The 17762-nt window shown below is 42.8% G+C and overlaps 1 protein-coding gene across 1 annotated transcript in view; it reads right to left on the bottom strand.

The window, feature by feature from the left end:
* Positions 1–17762, bottom strand: part of Itpr2 (inositol 1,4,5-trisphosphate receptor type 2) — a 404943-nt gene that overhangs the window by 89740 nt on the left and 297441 nt on the right. The gene's annotated exons all lie outside the window — the stretch shown is intronic.

Below are 17762 nucleotides of genomic sequence, written 5' to 3'. Positions count from 1 at the left end.
CTGGCACTTTATGGGTATAGATTTGAATTTATATGTGAAATTGAGCATTTAAAAAACCAATAGTCTCATCATAAATATTTTCCTTTTTATGTGTATGTGTACACAGGTTCATGGTGTGTGTGTGTGTGTCTGTGTGTGTGTGTGTGTGTGTGTGTGCATGTAAGAGAAAGGTCAACGTCAGGTATATCTCTATCACTCTCTATCTCACTTTTGCGACAGGGATTCTCAGTAAGTGCAGAGCTCACCAGTGTAGCCAGGCTGGCTGTGTTACGTAAACACATTGCTGCTCCCGGAGGTGCCTGGCTCATTCTGCCAGGTACAAGATCTCATCAGCTCTGACTTTGAAATCCTGGCGTGGACACTCTCACTGCTTCCATTTTACAGATGAGGAAACTGAGGCACAGGGAGTGTGAACTTGTCTATAACTATATAGCTGGAAACTGGCAAAGCCAGTCAGTACTAAACACAGACAGTAGCTTCAGAGCAAGTATCTTGGTGGTGTTACAAGGCTGTAAACATATCATTCTGTTACCTACAGCGTCTTAATATAAATGGGGCCATAAAATAGCACAAATTCAAGCAATGATCCAGACCTGTAAGACCAAGTTAGCATCCTGCAAAGTGATAATCTGAACAATTAAATATTCATCCCACCGACTCCAGAACAAATCATTTTGAAATGATTACTTTACAACTGCCTTTCAGGGTCATTTATGGACCATGCAGGAAAAAAAAATGATGTCTTATTTTACTTATATTTTATATTCAACTAAACGTGAATTATATCATTTTTATTACCATCCGGAGTCATGAAACTTGCTGTGACTTGTAGGTGTTCCTCAAAGTCTAAGTGAATTTAAAAAGGAAATTGCTGTAATCGCTTGGGCATATTACCCTCTGGCAAGAAGTGGCTGGTTCTGAGGGTGAAACTGGCAAGACCCACATGACTAACATTCCCAGGGTCAGGAATGGGTGGATGACTAGGCAAAGACACTCGCCGTGCTTCCAGCCCAAGCTATCACACAGCTTGGTGCTGAAGGCTGGAGACTCCATTGGAAGCTGGAGGTCCGGCCTATTGAAGGAAGGTGGGTCGTGGCGCATGTGCCTGTAAAGAGTTTATCAAACTCACGGCCTCTCGTTTCTTCCTCTTTTCTGCTCCCTAGATAACATGATAGACAGTTCTACTCTACCATGATCTTCTCCAGACCACCACAGAGCCCTGATGTTGTACAATACAGTCATGTGCAATACAGCCATGGCCAAAAAGCTCTGAAAGTGTGACTTGGAATGAATCCTCCCTCCTCATAAGCCATTTACTTTAGCCAGTCCACCACAGAGTTGAAAATCCGCTTAGTGTAAGTCCAGGACGATTGACTTGAACAGGGAAATGGCAAGGAGTGCCAGTTACTTCAATCAAATACAGAACTACATTAGGAAAGAGACCCAAACTTTGCCTCTAGAAACCTAGAGCTTGTAGTGTCACTGTAGAGGAAACCAAGGAAGGGGCTGGTCAGGTCTGGAGCCACAACCAAGGAGCATGGATGCAAAATTAAAAGTCACCAGGGGCCAGCACCCTGGACCCAACAGAGCAGTCTGAACTATACCACACAGAAGTTCCAGGTCACCAAGCTGAGCTGAGTGGTCTGAACTTCCAACAGGCCACGTTCTCACCCAGGCCAGTGCCCGTCCACTTTAGCAATGAATGAAGCTCTCTTGGCTTCAATCCTTACCAAACACAAGCCTGAGTAACTACTTGGCAATCAGTCAGTTACTTTCCTATTTTCTTCACCCCAATTTTTGAGTCAGACCACTCTCTTCCTTTTCTCAGCTCCCTGGATCCCTCAATCCATTATTCCAGAGCCCCTGGGCTCAGTTCCTAGCGCTGACAGGGCAGCACTCACAGAGACCATCTGTGACTCCAGTCCTAGGGCATAACCCCCTGGCCACAGCAGGCACTTCATGGGCTGGGCAAGTAGACAGATGTACACCCATACACATGGAAATTTTTAAGTAAAAATATAAATGTAACACTAAAATATATGTATGTGCACTCATAAAATACATGGATATGGATAACATAAACCGTAAACATAGATATCCATCAACAGGGTCTTGAAGATCATTGTATACTTTTTATATCAAACGTTAGGGAATGAAGATAGACCAGAAAGTCCCAACTCCAGCAACAATGAAAATGATATAAATGTCTGTTTCTGCATATATCTTCTTACCACCAGGATATCTACGTTCATTTCATTTGGCTCCAAGAAAGGATTGAACAAAAAGCCAGAATTTGTACCAGAATGCAGTTCTATGGTAATTACACCTCAGTACTTCTAATCTCTGGATTTTTTTCAGTGTGTGTTCAACTATTACTAGTCAGTAAAACCATGACATAGAGGTTGGCTTTCCCCAGATCAAAGAGTGAGCTGGAGCCCGAAGTCACATGATTGCCTGAAGTCACATGACTGCCTAAAGTCACATGATTGCCTGAAGTCACATGACTGCCTTTGTGATGATGCTTCCACAGAAGGCATCATTCCCACCTGAAGCCACAGCAGCAGCAGAAGACAGAGCAAGCTTAAGGAAATCCCTCTCTGTAAAACAGAAAGACCCTTTGTCTCTAGAACATGTGTTCTTCTTCTGATCACACGATGCCGTTATAGACAAAACCCAGGTCTAATTGCTGTAGCTTTGGAGAGAAACAAGATGTCCATCTACCATCCTCCTAAGCAAAGTGCCAGCTGGGTACTAAAGGAACTAAAATGGCTGCCGGTCTGTGGTTCCTGTGAGGTGAGATGGAGTCAAAGTGCAGGGATTCACACTGCATTTGGCAGTAGGCCAAGAATCACACAAGAAGTGTTGTGATGAGTTTCAAAGAATGGCTGCAATGTCTCCAGGTGGGGAAGAAACAGGAGAAAGTGGTTTGTGGTTCAAAGCTGTGACTCTGTGTTCCAAGTAAAGATCTGGGTGAACCAAGTCCCAGTGAGTGGGCATAGAAAAAAGGCCACACTCAACGGCCATGTGTGGAGCTCAGAGTCTTACTTCACATAAACTTTATACATAAACATAGACAATGAACAGGTAGTGGGTCTTTCAAGAATATCACACATTCGCTGCACTGATAATTTCAGACTAAACATGGTATATCAAAAAATCCCATTCATATATTAGCCCTGGTACATATGAGTTTGAACCTAATCCATTAGCTAGTATGCTTAAATAAGAGGAAAACACGGGCTCAGATGGGTCCATACAAGTAGTGTCATGTGATGGTTGGATAACAGGGTCTGGCATAGGCCTCGGCTGCCAAAAACAGCCAGAAAATAAGAAATTGGGGGTGGGGGGGAGGACACTTCCCTCAGCCTTCATCTGGAGCTTAGATCTAGGACAGCCTGATTATGACATCTGACTAGAACCTTGAGACTGTTTTGATATGTTGAGTCTGCTTTACGGTAAGGGAGTCTGCGTAAAACAGTACAAACAGGCTGCAAAGAAACTTCTCCGTGCAAGATGAAATAGACTCTCTGCCATCCTTCTGTTTTGAGAAGGAAATCCTGGATTAAGAGGAACTGACTGGAAATGGTGCCCAGAGCTCACCCATCACTGCAGCCCTTCATAAGACACCTCCCACAGAAGTGGCTCTCCTTCCAAGATGTTGATGGCCAACTGCTACCCAGTCAGGAGCAGGGAAAGGGCAGCTGAGAAGAACAGGTTTCCACAGGAAGCTGGGCTCTGTGCTCTCAGCAAGAAAACACTCAGATGCTGATGGAGGGTGCATTCAGCCACTCCAGAAAACATTCCCAGGAACGTGGAGCGTGCCCTCGCCTCCAGTTTTCAGAGTCTAGGAGGCAGGCTTCCACCGTATGCCTGAGATTGAACAAGACTTGGGGGGAACATGAGGAAGGAGTCTTTCCTTAAGAAGAAAATTGCAGTTGGGCGGTGGTGGCACACACCTTAATCCCAGCACTTGGGAGGCAGAGGCAGGCGGATTTCTGAGTTCCAGGCCAGCCTGGTCTACAGAGTGAGTCACAGGACAGTCACAGCTACACAGCAAAACCCTGTTTGGAAAAAAAAAAAAAAAAGAAGAAGGAGGAGGAGGAGAAGGAGAAGGAGGGGGAAATTGCAGAGTTCCTGAAAGGAGGTGGTGAGAACACCAGAGTGAGGAGACAGGAGAGAAGGGACAGGAAGAACAACAGAAGCCGTGAAGCCCCACACCTCGCCAACAGATCAAACGGGTGGGAGGGAAAAGAAGCCATCCTTCTTTCTTACAAAGTTCTTTGTTTCTTGCCCAATCATTCTCGCTCTCCAATCCAAAACTTCCATCCATGTTGTCTAGAATGTATTTTACATCGAAACTGGACCAGAAAAAGAGAAATGGTGTTTGCTTTTACATCCAAAAATGGCTCTTAAGAACCCAAAGAAAGCAGGGTTAGTGAAAAGGTTGGCTGTGGCAGAGAAGAAGATTCAGGGGACATTTCTGAGAAATAGAGCTTGACAAACCAGGACTGAGCACCCAGAGACAGCTGGGAAGGATACACAGACCTCCAGGCTGAAAGACCAGAGCCCCAAAATAAAGAAACACACACATGCACACGGATACACATGAACTCAAACATACACGCACAAATACACTCAGACACACACACACATATAAATGTACTCAGACACACATATACACACAAATGCACTTAGGCACTGTGGCCTCCCTTCCCCCCAGCCTGGAACCTGCCTGCTCAAGGGTGGAGCTACCGGCTCATTCGTCCTGCCACGCCCACTGCTGGAACCTGCCCTTGCTGCCTGGAGGCACACACGTGTTCGTCCTGCTACTGGACCCTGAGTTACTTGGCGGGAAATTGGGTTCCCTCCCCCTTCCTTTATAAACTGAGTGTCTGGAAATATTAAATTGAGTCTTGATCCGAATGTTGTCTTGACTCCATTGTTTCTTCCGCCCTGTCTAGATTCCTCTCTTTGCAGGGAACTGCCATTCTCAGTGAACCGTTCGTGTTGTGGACCGCGGGCGGGCCGCAACAGTTGGCGCCAGAACTGGGACCTGAAGAATGGCAGAGGGATGTTAAGAGAAACGACTGCTGTGTGGAGCTCCACAAGAAAGGAAAGAATCTTCGTATCGGAGGAGCATCGGAGCAACGGACAGGTACACATGCTAGCGCTAGCCTAAAAAATTTCAGTTTTGAAAGTGTTGCTGGGGATGCGGTAGGATACGAACAAGTTTGAAGCAGTGCTGACCCAACACTGGTTCTGCTTGGGGTCAGCAGTTCGTAAATCGGAACTAGATACGGAGACAGGCGGTGTGCCGCAGTTTTTTAGAAAACTGCTTAGGTGGAAGAAAGAAGGGTTCAAAATCATGGATCAGGCGATTGTGTTTAGTTTTCAGGAGTTGCTTAAGGAAAAAGGAGTAAGGCTTGAAGTACAATTAGTAAGAAATTTTTTAGATAAGATAGATAGCTGTTGTCCATGGTTCAAAGAAGAAGAAACGATAGATTGTGGAACCTGGGAGAAAGTTGGTGAGGCCCTGAAGCAAGTTAAAGTTTGAGATTAAGCTTCAGAGGCTGAGTCTCTTAAGATATTTCTAGTTTAGATAATGATTAATGTGGTTCCTATCCTAAATAGTAAAATTTAAGATAAGATATAAAGCAATGCCTCTTTATTAAAGCGTTAAAGCTTGCTTTAATAGGTATTCATAGGTATTAATTGATATCCAAACTTCGTAATATGATAGTAATGCTTCTAATATTGATTTTAACAGTGATAAATTGTTTTAAACATAGGTTTTGCTTTCCCAAAGTTGTAGATATTATCCTAACCTTGCACAAAAACTTAAAAATTATGGTTAAAACTGCCATTGTTCCATTGACTGCAGCTTGCAGTTTGATTGCAAATTTAAGATTGATGCTCAGATTAAAAAGTATTTTACCTTTGAGTCAATACAGGGCTCTGGGCAGTCCCAGAGCGGCTTGTGGCCTTTTCTTTTGTTTTGCAAACAATGCCTAAAAAAGTTTTTCCCTGTGTTCAAGAAAATTTCTTTTTAACAGTGTTACAGATCTATTCAGATGTTTAAAATAATGCTTAAATTCAAAGATTTTTGCTTCTAGTAAACTGGTAATCACTAGAAAATTTTGCCTCTACGTATGGCTAATATAGCTTTACATTATGTAAGAAAAATGTTTATTGTTTCTGCTTCTTTACAAGAAGCCAAAAGTTTTAATCTTTCAGTATATATTGTTTCCTAAGTGGAATGTATTTTATTAACTAATGCTTCTCAAGGGAAGTTTACCTTAAATCCTTGCTCTCACCCAAAAGATTCAGAGACAGTATCCTTTTGTTATTTGGTGTTTTAGTTTACTACAAAAGGTTTTACAAAAAATAAAGAAAGCTTTTATAATTGTTGTTAATTGGTAATTAAAAATTAGTTGTGCCCAAGACAATTCTTTGGCCAGAAAAAACATTATTGTAAAGTCATTTTTCTCATCCTCCCAGCCGATCGTTAGCCCACGTGGGCCCAACTAGCTGCTGTGGAGCGGAGTCTTAAGACACACAGTTGCCCCTACTCCAGCACAAATAATCTGGTTGTGTGCTGTAGATGGTGTTTTAAAATGCTGAACAATCAAACCTTAATTTATATATTAATAGTCAATGCTATATCTCTGAGCTCATAATTACTTAAAATTGTTCGTCCCTCAGATACTATTAATTCTCAAATTTACAATTGCTTATACATATTTTTAGTTAATAAATAAATAAATTATGCATGTGTGACTCTTAATAACTTTTCTAGCCTTCTAGTTACAACCGTTCCTTAAGAAAAATAATTGAAAGTGCAATCAGTCACTGCCCCTTTACAGCCAAATATTTAAAATGTTTTGTCCAAAAAGTTATTAATTCAAAAGGTTAGATATTGTAAAATTTTAAATTTTAACCTCTTAAAAGACAAAAGAGAGAAATTGTATCCCCATATATACTATTTAGTGCATTTCCATGCACACTATTTAAAACATACCTTTATTTTCAAAATTTGAGATTAAAATGTCAAATTTAATAAATGCTTTTTAGTATCTTAAAAGGATCTACTTATTGGCTTATAGATTGATCCTAAAACAGCTACCTTATTAGGAAAGGGAAAAACAGGTTCTCTCCACAGAACTCTACAGAAACATATTGGTAATTCGTGTGCTGAGCTGACAGGTAAGTTAACTCAGTGTCCTGATTAAAAGGACTAAAAGATTAAATTCATGTTTTAGATCCATCCTTGCTTGTCATTTTTCCAGTTTGGACTAGCTTCTAGCCTTTTAACTTTATGGCAATAGTACATCAGAGACTGTATATTCAGACTTAGTAAAATTAGTCATTTAATAGAGTCATAATGATTTTTCACTCTTCTTCAGTGTGACCAGCCATTCTAACTCAATCTTAGACTGGTCTAATATTCAGTTCAATTATTAGAGATTCCTATATTCTAAATTACCTAGCAAAGTTAATTCAGAGCATTTGCCCCAAGGTCACCAAAGGCTCACCTCGCCTTTACCTTATTTGTCCTAAACTTTTTGCAAACTGACATTAAAGGTCAGTCTGCAGCAGAACGCCACTGGCACCCAGTTACTTCTAATTCTTATGCATTGGTAAAATGGAAGGACGCCCTGACTAATAAATGGAAGGGTCCAGATCCAGTTCTAATCTGGGGAAGAGGCTCGGTTTGTGTTTTTTCACGAGATGAAGATGAAGCACGGTGGCTACCAGAGAGATTAATTCGTCAGGTAAACACAGATTCTGTCTCTCCTCGTAAGTATCATTCTAAAGACTAAAATTCCTCTTGAGCTGGGAGTGGAAGCTCTCAAAAAACACTGTTTCCTCTGAGCCAATTCCCCTACAAGAGGCCGGAGATTAACTTTAGCTTTACAATTTGCATCTAAATAAAGTACCTTGACTTCTCCAAACAGAAAATTTACATTACTACACTCTCATTGTTTAGTATTCTTCCTTCTCTCAAGCAGGTCAATCTACATTCTCCGGTTCCCCGCCCCTAAGAGCAAACAGGTGGTTCTGCTAATCTCCCTTCCAGGGACATCCCAGCATGTGGCTTTTCAGTCTAAGATAAGATTTAGATTTACCAGGAGAGCTAGGGAAGTAGAAATTTCATATATATTTACAAAGATTAGTTCTTATTTTGATAGATATAGGCTTAGTCCCTTAGCTGGCCTCTGGCTTTTCACCCTTGCTGTTACTGCAAGGTGTCCTTAGTTCCTCAGGCTACTGGGAATAACAGGGATGAAGAGGAAAGACTTTCAGCTCCTAGTTTAACCAAAATTAATGGTGTTAATACTGACATAATTCTTGTCTAGGCCTTGCTAAATCTGAGGTTGACAAGTCTCACATAGAGACCTCGCAATAACTCAGAATTGCGATACTGATTCATAATCATATGAATACGGTATGGGTACCGCTTGGCGCAGGAGATTACTGCGGAGGGAAGGTCCAGTTTGACCGTTTCTGAGTTCCCTGTGCGACACACCTGATTTGAAAGAGGTTGGTATCTGACTCCAGCTAAAAACTAAAAATACTTACGGCTCTGCCTCCCTTCCCCAAAAGATACCAAGAGCCACAGATGTGAGTCGTTACAATGCTCATGGGAGGAATCAGGCCAATGTCCACCCAAGTCAAGGTTAAAGCCCACTCATCTACGGATGAGAAAATCATTTGATCACCTCTGTTAAGCATTGCCTATTTAAACTTAATTAATAGGGGGGAGAGAGATTGGAGACCTTGCTGTTGTAAGAGCAGGCCCTTCACTGCCTCCCACCCAAAAAAATAAAAAAGCCAATTGGCCTTGTACTAGGAGCCAGCCAGTCTTAATCTCTTCTCACTGTTCCCCTGCCTGTCACCCAAAATTGTGGATAATTATCAGTTCAGTGTTATTCTAAAATTGTTTAGCTAAACTCAGCCAGGGTTCCAACGCCCTACTTAAAAGGCAAACAGGTAGCTACCTATTCAGCACTAATTAGCATTATAAAGTCAGAGCCTACAGCCTTAGCCAGATACAGTTTACCATTAGAATAGTTAGGGAATCCCACGGAAATAGGTTTTTTCTTTAGCCCTAGGAACTCAGGCAGAACTATTGAACATAGATAATTTTTCTGCCACAGGCCACCCCCTTTTTTATTTTTGTTTTGTTATCTAATGGGGGGAAATGTGGCCTCCCTTCCCCCCAGCCTGGAACCTGCCTGCTCAAGGGTGGAGCTACCGGCTCATTCGTCCTGCCACGCCCACTGCTGGAACCTGCCCTTGCTGCCTGGAGGCACACACGTGTTCGTCCTGCTACTGGACCCTGAGTTACTTGGCGGGAAATTGGGTTCCCTTCCCCTTCCTTTATAAACTGAGTGTCTGGAAATATTAAATTGAGTCTTGATCCGAATGTTGTCTTGACTCCATTGTTTCTTCCGCCCTGTCTAGATTCCTCTCTTTGCAGGGAACTGCCATTCTCAGTGAACCGTTCGTGTTGTGGACCGCGGGCGGGCCGCAACAAGGCACACACACACACACAAATTACTTGGAGACACACACAGGCACTGCATGAATGCACACACATGCACACACACACAAACATTCTCACACACACACATACAAAAATGCATTCTCTCTCTCTCTCTCTTACACACATACACACACACACACACAAATGCACTTGGGGACACACACAGGCACTGAATGCATGTACACACATGCACATGCGTTCACACACCACTCATCCACAGTGAAATAAGGAACTGTTTCTCTGAGATTGGGTAGGCCAGAAGCTAGTGCTGAGGTAACCAAGGAGACTGCAGTTGCATCTTGGTGGCCCTCTCCAAAAGGTAAGAAATCCCTTGTGGTCAAATGTCTTTGAAGCTGCAGGCTATTCTGGCTATTTCAAAAACTGAGACATCAGGACACTTTCCCAAATGCCACACGTATGTACTAACAAAGGGTATGCATCCTCAAGAGAACACACTTCACCACATTGTCACCTATACTGTGGGTTTACATCCTCTGGCCTTCTCAAGAGGATTCTGGGAAGAAATACCTTAAAAGAGAGATCCAGGTCATCCAGGATTTGGAAGGGTTCCCTGAATATGCGACCCGCCTCATGAATATTCATAAAGCTTTATAAAATGTACAGCACTGAGCACAGGGAGCTGCCATGCACCCTCCTAGTCAGCCCTTCCCAAGCCTTCCCACCTCTTTCTGGAATGTACTGGCTTTTGCTTTGCTAAATAAACCTCTGCTTAAACTGTCTGTGTCTCTCGATCCATTTGTTCTCTCATGACACGAGAGTCAAGCAAACATTATTTGATAACTGGTTCCCTAAACCACAGCAGGATTGGAGGAGGGACCCCAGAATGCCGCCATCTACCCAGAGCTTCTTTCCACAATTATTTTACTTATACGTCATCCGTTTCTCTCCTCCACTCAGTCAGGACCTAGTTTAGGCTGGCCTAGAGCACACCATACAACACAACCTTGCCTGGAACTTGAGGCAATCCTCCTGTCTCTTGATGCCAGAGTGTTGGGATTGCTGGCATGGACCGCCACAGTCTCTTTACCAAGAGTTTCAAAAACACTCATTGTTTTATAGATCTAATCTTTTTTTAAAACTCCATTATGGCTCTTAGAGATCTGGTAGTTATTTCCATAATAATGGAAGTTAAGACAAAGGGAATGTGCAAAAGTAAGAAGGAGTTGAGCAGAGTTAATTATTAAAAGTAAAAGCTCTTGATTTTCAGATGATCTAAACTCAATTGTAAGGGTGTGTCTTAAATTACGGCAAAGTCAGTTTTAGAAAACCCCTTTAATGATATGAGGAAATAGCTTACAAAGCAAGACAAACACCAACACACATGCAGACTCACACACACACACACATTACCCACACATGTAACACACACACTTACTACCCACACACCTATATATATACACAACCCACAACATACACATACATGCACCACATATTCACAAGCATCAGACAGACACATGTACTACAACACACACACACACACAGACTGAGAGAGAGAGAAATGTCTCAATGGAACAAAGTATTTTAAAATGTTTTTAGTAGGCCACAGTGCCCAGAGCTGATCCTGTACCACAGCGCTCCATACCCAAATACCACCAGGACAGAGCAGGTGTCCCAGGAGTCAGACACCCCTGTGAGCACAGATAAGACCAACAAAAACTAAACAGAGACACAGAAGTTGAACCAAATGGATTTAACAGACATCTATAGAACATTGCATCCTGAATCAAAAGAATATACCTTCTCCTCAGCACCTCATGATACCTTCTCCAAAACTGACCATACAATTGGTCAAAAAACAGGCCCCAACAGATACAAGAAGATGGAAATAATCCCATGCACTCTATCAGATCATCACAGACTAAGGCTGGTCTTCAATACCAACAAAAACAACGGAAAGCACACATACACATGGAAGCTGAACAACGCTCTGCTCAATGATAACTTGGTCAAGGAAGAAATAAAGAAATTAAAGACATTTTAGAATTTAATGAAAATGAGGGCACATCATACCAAAACTTATGGGGCACAATGAAAGCAGTGCTAAGAGGAAAACTCAGCTCTGAGTGCCTCCAAAAAGAATCTGGAGAGAGCACACACTAGCAGCTTGACAGCACACCTGAAAGCTCTAGAACAAAAAGAAGCAAATACACCCAAGAGGAGTAGACCACAGTAAATATTCAAACTCAGAGCTGAAATCAACCAAGTAGAAACAAAAAGAACTATACAAAGAATCAACCAAACCAGGAGCTGGTTCATTGAGAATCAACAACCACACAAACTAGAGGGCACAGAGACAGTATCCTAATTAACAAAATCAGAAATGAAAAGGGAGACACAACAACAGAAACTGAGGAAATTCAAAAAGAATCAAAGATCCTACTACAAAAGTCTTTACTCAACATAACTGGAAAATATGGATGAAATGGACAATTTTTCTAGACATATTGCAAATAGCAAAGTTAAACCAGGATCAGATAAATCATCCAAACAGTCCCATAAGCCCTAAAGAAACAGACACAGTCATCAAAAGTCTCCCAACCAAAAAAAAAAAAAAAAAAAAAAAAAAAAAAAGCCTAAGACCAGATGGATTTAGTGCAGAGTTCTATCAGATGTTCATAGAAGACCTAATGCCAACCAATACTCTTCAAACTATCCCACAAAATAGAAACATAAGAAACACAACTCAATCTGTTCTCTGAAGCCACAGTTACACTATGTATTCTCCCTTGGAGATGGAACAGTTTCTGTCTAATCAGGAACCTGTCACAATTTCTTTTCATAGAGGACTTCATAAGAGATTTTTTCTACTTTTATCATGTTTAATATTCCAAATAGATTTTTTTAAACTGGTTGAGTGCCTATTACTTTTAGCTTCAGAAGATATCATGTATATTTAAGAGGCATTTAACTATTATAAAATGTTTTGATGACTTAAAATGCCAATCCAAAATTGTGTATTTTAAAATAAATTTTACTAGTTTAATAAAAATAAACAAACATATAAATAAATAGAGCAATGTGCAGGATGCAGAGGGAACTGGGGAAAAAGAAGCTGCAGAGAGAACAGAAGGAGCAGGCAGGCTTCTCCTTACCATGAGACACAACAGAAGGCAGGCTTAGTCTTATTAAAGGAACACAGCTCTCTTTTTACAACCTTGGGTTTAATTCACATAGCATTAAGAGTAGAAGCTTTATGGTTCTCTATGCAGTAAAGATTGGAATTCATTTTTCATCCAGAAAATAAAAATGTTTTTAGTAAGTTCTCCCTCAGAACACACCAGAGTTTTCACGTTGGGGAAACAGCTCTCCTCCAAGCTGTTCATACCCCCTGACAGACTGTGCCTGCTGGAAGGCAGGAGCAACATGTAGAAGCTGGAAAAGAAGATCCCAGCCCCCTCCTTCTGACTCAGGAACTCAGTGAGATTCCACCACGTAGCTTCCACCTAAATCACATTTGCCAAATTCTGTCCTTGCGGCAGATATTATCACCAGAGACAATTTGGACTCTCCACTAAGAATCCACATTTTTAAAAACTAAAATTAACAAACTTTCCCTTTTTAAGGTTTCCTTTTAAAACAGTAGAAAAATATAAACACAAAAAGATTCTTACTAGCAGGTGAACTAAACACATTTTCAAAAAGGAACTGAAATTGGGATCAGATATACAAGATGTATTTCATAAAACACATGACAGCGAGCCCTCGCCCAAAGCTCTCATTCCTAAGCTCATTGTTCTCTCTCTATTAAAATGGATAAAATTACTTCACTACCATTGACATAATAATTATCTTATAAAAAGTTTTCTAGACTGTGTGTAATACACAGTAGATATGAATTCAATAATAAAATTGGTTTTTATAATTTGAAAAGATGTTGACTTTGACACAGGTGTGTGGAGTCATCCTTATTCTATGATAGTGTCTCTCTCATCCAGAATATGAGTTCTTGGACTGCTGTGTTTTTACTTACAGTTATACCCCTCATATCTAAACATGCCTTTAGCAGACAAGGGATGCTTAATGGTTGCTGGATGGACAGCTGGACGTTGGGTGACAGATGACTACATAGCATAATTACTTTTTGTTTCATTACTTGGCAATTCGACTTTAAAATGACCCGCATGTTTAACTTTCCAAATGACAAATGGGCATACTCTATGTAAATTTTAGAAAGTATTTTAATTGCTATTTCTAGAACCAAACTATAATTCCTCATAATGATACCCAAACCAGGAAGGATATTGCACACTTCTCTGGCCAAAAGCATTCTAATTCTGTCTCTGTTTCCAATATTCTCTGTGTTTTCCTCAGGGCAGGGAATGGAGAGATGAGCAGCTGCCTGTGGAAGGAGTGGGGAGTCTGATCTACCACAGCAGCTCTTCTGCTTGCCTGGGAAACTAAGAACTGTTGCATGCAGCATAACTACTGGGTGAGTGGGCTCATCCACGTAGAGCAACTATTTCTGGTCCTGCTGACCTTCCATGACAGCTTGTTAAAGTCCCTTGACCTTTCTAAGACATGGAGGGAGCCTTGCAGTGACACAAACAGTGGAGAACTTCTGGAGGGTCACAGTTCCTGTGGCTCCTCAGGGGCCTGGGCAAACTCCCTTGCTCATCAGAGAAGCCCGATTACTCTCCAGCTCTTATCTACTCAGCAGATCTCCTCTTGGAAGAGTGAGTCAATTGCTCATAGTCTTGACAAAGCCACTGCAAAGTGTGTTAATTGAAGGCTTGAAATTATAGTGGTGAGTCCTACTGCAGTCTACAAAACCACTGGCAGGCTCAGAGAGCAATGTGAAGCCCACACATTAGACAGATGTAAAATCAGGGGTGGAGTCTCAGCAGCGGAGAGAAGCTCTCTCTCCATGGATACCTCTCTAGCTTTCTATTTCTGAGCTACGCCAGATGAGATCTATCACGACACCGCTGTCTCTCTGTTCAACTGAGTAACAGGGCCTAGAAAGGCCATCTTGTGTTCCATGGAGTGATTTGTAAAGGAAGGGATTACGCTCAGATGAACCTCCATCCATCCACCCAGCAAAGGAGCAAACAGGCAAGGTGAATCTCAGCTCAAGGATGTGAAGAAAGAGGAACACTCCTCCATTACTGGTGGAATTGCAAACTGGTACACCTACTCTGGAAATCAATCTGATGGTTCCTCAGAAAATTAGAAATAGCTCTACCTGAAGACCCAGCTATACCACTCCTGGGCATATACCCAAAAGATGCTCCAGCATATCACAAGGACATGTGCTCCACTATGTTCATAGCAGCCTTATTTGTAATAGCCAGAAGCTGGAAAGAACCCAGATGTCCTTCAACCAAAGAATGGATACAGAAAAATGTGGTTCACTTATACAATGGAACAGTATTCAGCTATTAAAAATGAGGACACCATGAATTTTTTAGGCAAATAGATGGAACTAGAAAATATCCTCCTGAGTGAGGTAATCTAGACTCAAAAGGATATGCATGGTATATACTTACTGATAAGTGGATATTAGCCAAAAAGTACAGAATACCCAGGATACAATCCACAGACTGAAAGTTAAACAAGAAAGAAGACACGCGTGAGGATGCTTCAATCCTACTTAGAATGGGGAAACAAAATAATCACGGGAGGCCGAGGGATGGAGAAATCTGGGTAGGAGAGGGGAGGGAGAGGAGAAAAGAGGAACAGGATCAGTCATGGGGTGGATGAACAGGAGCGAAACCCAAAGGTCCTGGAGAATGAATGGAAATAGGCAGCTTCGGGGGTGCGAGGTGACGGGCCCTCTAGAAAGTCCCAGAAACCTGGGAGGTGAGAGACTTTCAGGACTCAATAGGCATGAGCTTAACTAAAATGTCCAACAGTGAGGAGAGGGAACTGGAAGAGTTCATCTCCAGTAGATAGACAGAGCTCCAAGTGAAGGGGAAGGGGTTACCAACCCGCAGTCAAAATTTCTGGCCCAGAATTGTTCCTGTCTAAAAGACCTTCAGGGACAAAAATGGAGAAGAGACTGAAGGAAAGGCTGTCCAGTGACTTGGCCAGCTTAGGATCCATCTCATGGTGGGGGGAGCGGGCACCAGGGCCTGACACTATTACTGATGCTACGGTGTGCTTACAAACAGGAGCCTAGCATGGCTGTCCTCTGAGAGGCCCTACCAGCAGCTGACTGAGACAGATGCAGATACTTACAGCCAACCATAACCATTGGAGTGAATTTGGGAACCCCTATGATTGATTTAGAGGAAAGGTTGAAGAAGATGACCAAGCAGTTTTGAAGGATGGGGGCGGGAGGGATGGGACAGGGGTCTCAAGAGTCCAATTAGCATCACAGGCTCTGATGAGAAGACACAGGGCCAAATGTTCTAGCTCCTTTGCATGTCAACTCTCTACTCTGCCAATGAAGTTACTGAGAGCATCCTGGCATTACAAGTCACAGAGGATCCCTAGATGGCCAGAGGAGACTTAGGGCAGATGCTAAGGACTTGTTAGACAGGAACCCAAATAAGCAAGTAAACAAAATGTAAGGGTATCATGAGCGCAACCATAATGAACATCGAAAGCTGGAGGGTTCGTCAGCCAGACCTCACCAGCCAAAAGCTTCAGGCTGAGTGACAAGACAAGCATCTCCAGCAAACTGTCACTTTGACTTCTTTAAGAAGAGTGACTGAAAAGGGTTAGAGTGGAAATGGAGCCCAGAGGCTGCCAGAGGAGTGCAGAGCTCATGGGAGGGTTGGCCCTCCCACAGCCTAGTCAGGGAAGTGGGTGGATCCAAGAGAACATGGATTTCTCCCTGGATGACTGCTTATAGGACAAACCATTCAATGAGGGAGGGGAGCCAGATTAACCTAGGGGCAGGCAGAGGAGACAAGACAAGGTTCCTTTCCTCCTCAGTACTTCTGGTCTACCACCTACAGGAACGGGAAATGTCAGGTCCCCGAGGAGAAGCCAGGAAGGGCCTGGCTGCCTGGCCCCACTCGCATCCTGAAGCTTGGAGACACTCATGTCTAAATTAGGTGTTAAAGGTGTGGGAGTGACCAACGCTGGCTGAAAACAAGCTAAGACCTGGAATCTGAAACAGACTCCATAAAACGGGTTGATCAAGAGGAACCAACCACAAAAGCTTGCCCACAGAAACTGCGTTCTGTGAAAGCTGAGCAGACAGATTTCTTTACTCCTTCTGGAGATCATTTGCAGGTTCTCTTGCCTCACCCACTTAGCATGTGAACCCCTGGGTGAGTCCGAGCCCTTCCATTCTCTAATGAGTCCCTGGATGGCCATGTTTCTATCCCTCCAGCTTTGTCTCAAACATTTGAGCAAAGGGCCTCGCTGTGACCCCCAAGTCCACAGACATTTAATTAACACTGTCACCAGGGTCCAAAGTGTGCCTTGCAGATGAGAGCCATGAAGGGTCACACAGAGTGAGGACTCACTGAGACAAGCCCTTGGCAAGGACAGAGATCTGCTCTTGCACACAGGACCCTGGGAAGCAATGCCACTGGTCTAAGAGAACACCAGTAAGAAGAGTTCAAGGAACCCTGGCACGTGGAAATTTTAAACAGTATAATACACACACACATACACACACATACACACACACACACATTTCTGAAGAGTGGCTGGGAGATGCTTAGAATGATGAGCTGTAGTCTACCAGTCACCTTGACCCCCAGACATGGCAGGGGTAAGGGGCTGGGGGTAGAGCTAGGGGACAAGGACTTGATTGGTAATGACAACTTAGATCTGAGATTCTTCTTTCCCTCTGCTTAAGGTGGGGTTCAACAGGTTGAATTGCTTCAGATCGCTGCTCCCCGGAGTCTCTGGTGTCATTTGTGGTGTGACCTCTCAGCTCCTCTGCTCATTAGGGTCCAGTTTGGATGCCAGCCAGAAAAACAGATTGCTCATCACGGGATAGCTACATGGCGAAACCAGGGGTGCACCTCCTCTCGGAGTACTTGAGGCCGATTGTCTGGCCTTCTTGCTGAGTCGCACTACCCTGTCTTTATCTAGTTCTCTCATTTCCAGCCATTCCTGAGGGATTCTTTTCTCTTGTCCCCTTAACCCTCTTTAATGTTTGAAATCTCTCTAGGTTTTTCTCTTGGCTTACTCCCTTTGTTCCAGTTGCTTGCTGGGAAATCTCATCTACAGCACAACTTCAAACACCATCTATACGTACATCTGTACACCTTGATGTTCAAGCCTAGCTTCT

This window comes from Mus caroli, unplaced genomic scaffold (genome assembly GCF_978045245.1).
Source record: "Mus caroli unplaced genomic scaffold, Mus_caroli_1 scaffold_7, whole genome shotgun sequence".
In the NCBI taxonomy this organism is placed as follows: domain Eukaryota; kingdom Metazoa; phylum Chordata; class Mammalia; order Rodentia; family Muridae; genus Mus; species Mus caroli.
The sequence above is the reverse complement of the archived record's forward strand: the minus strand, read 5'-3'. Positions and strand labels throughout refer to the sequence as shown.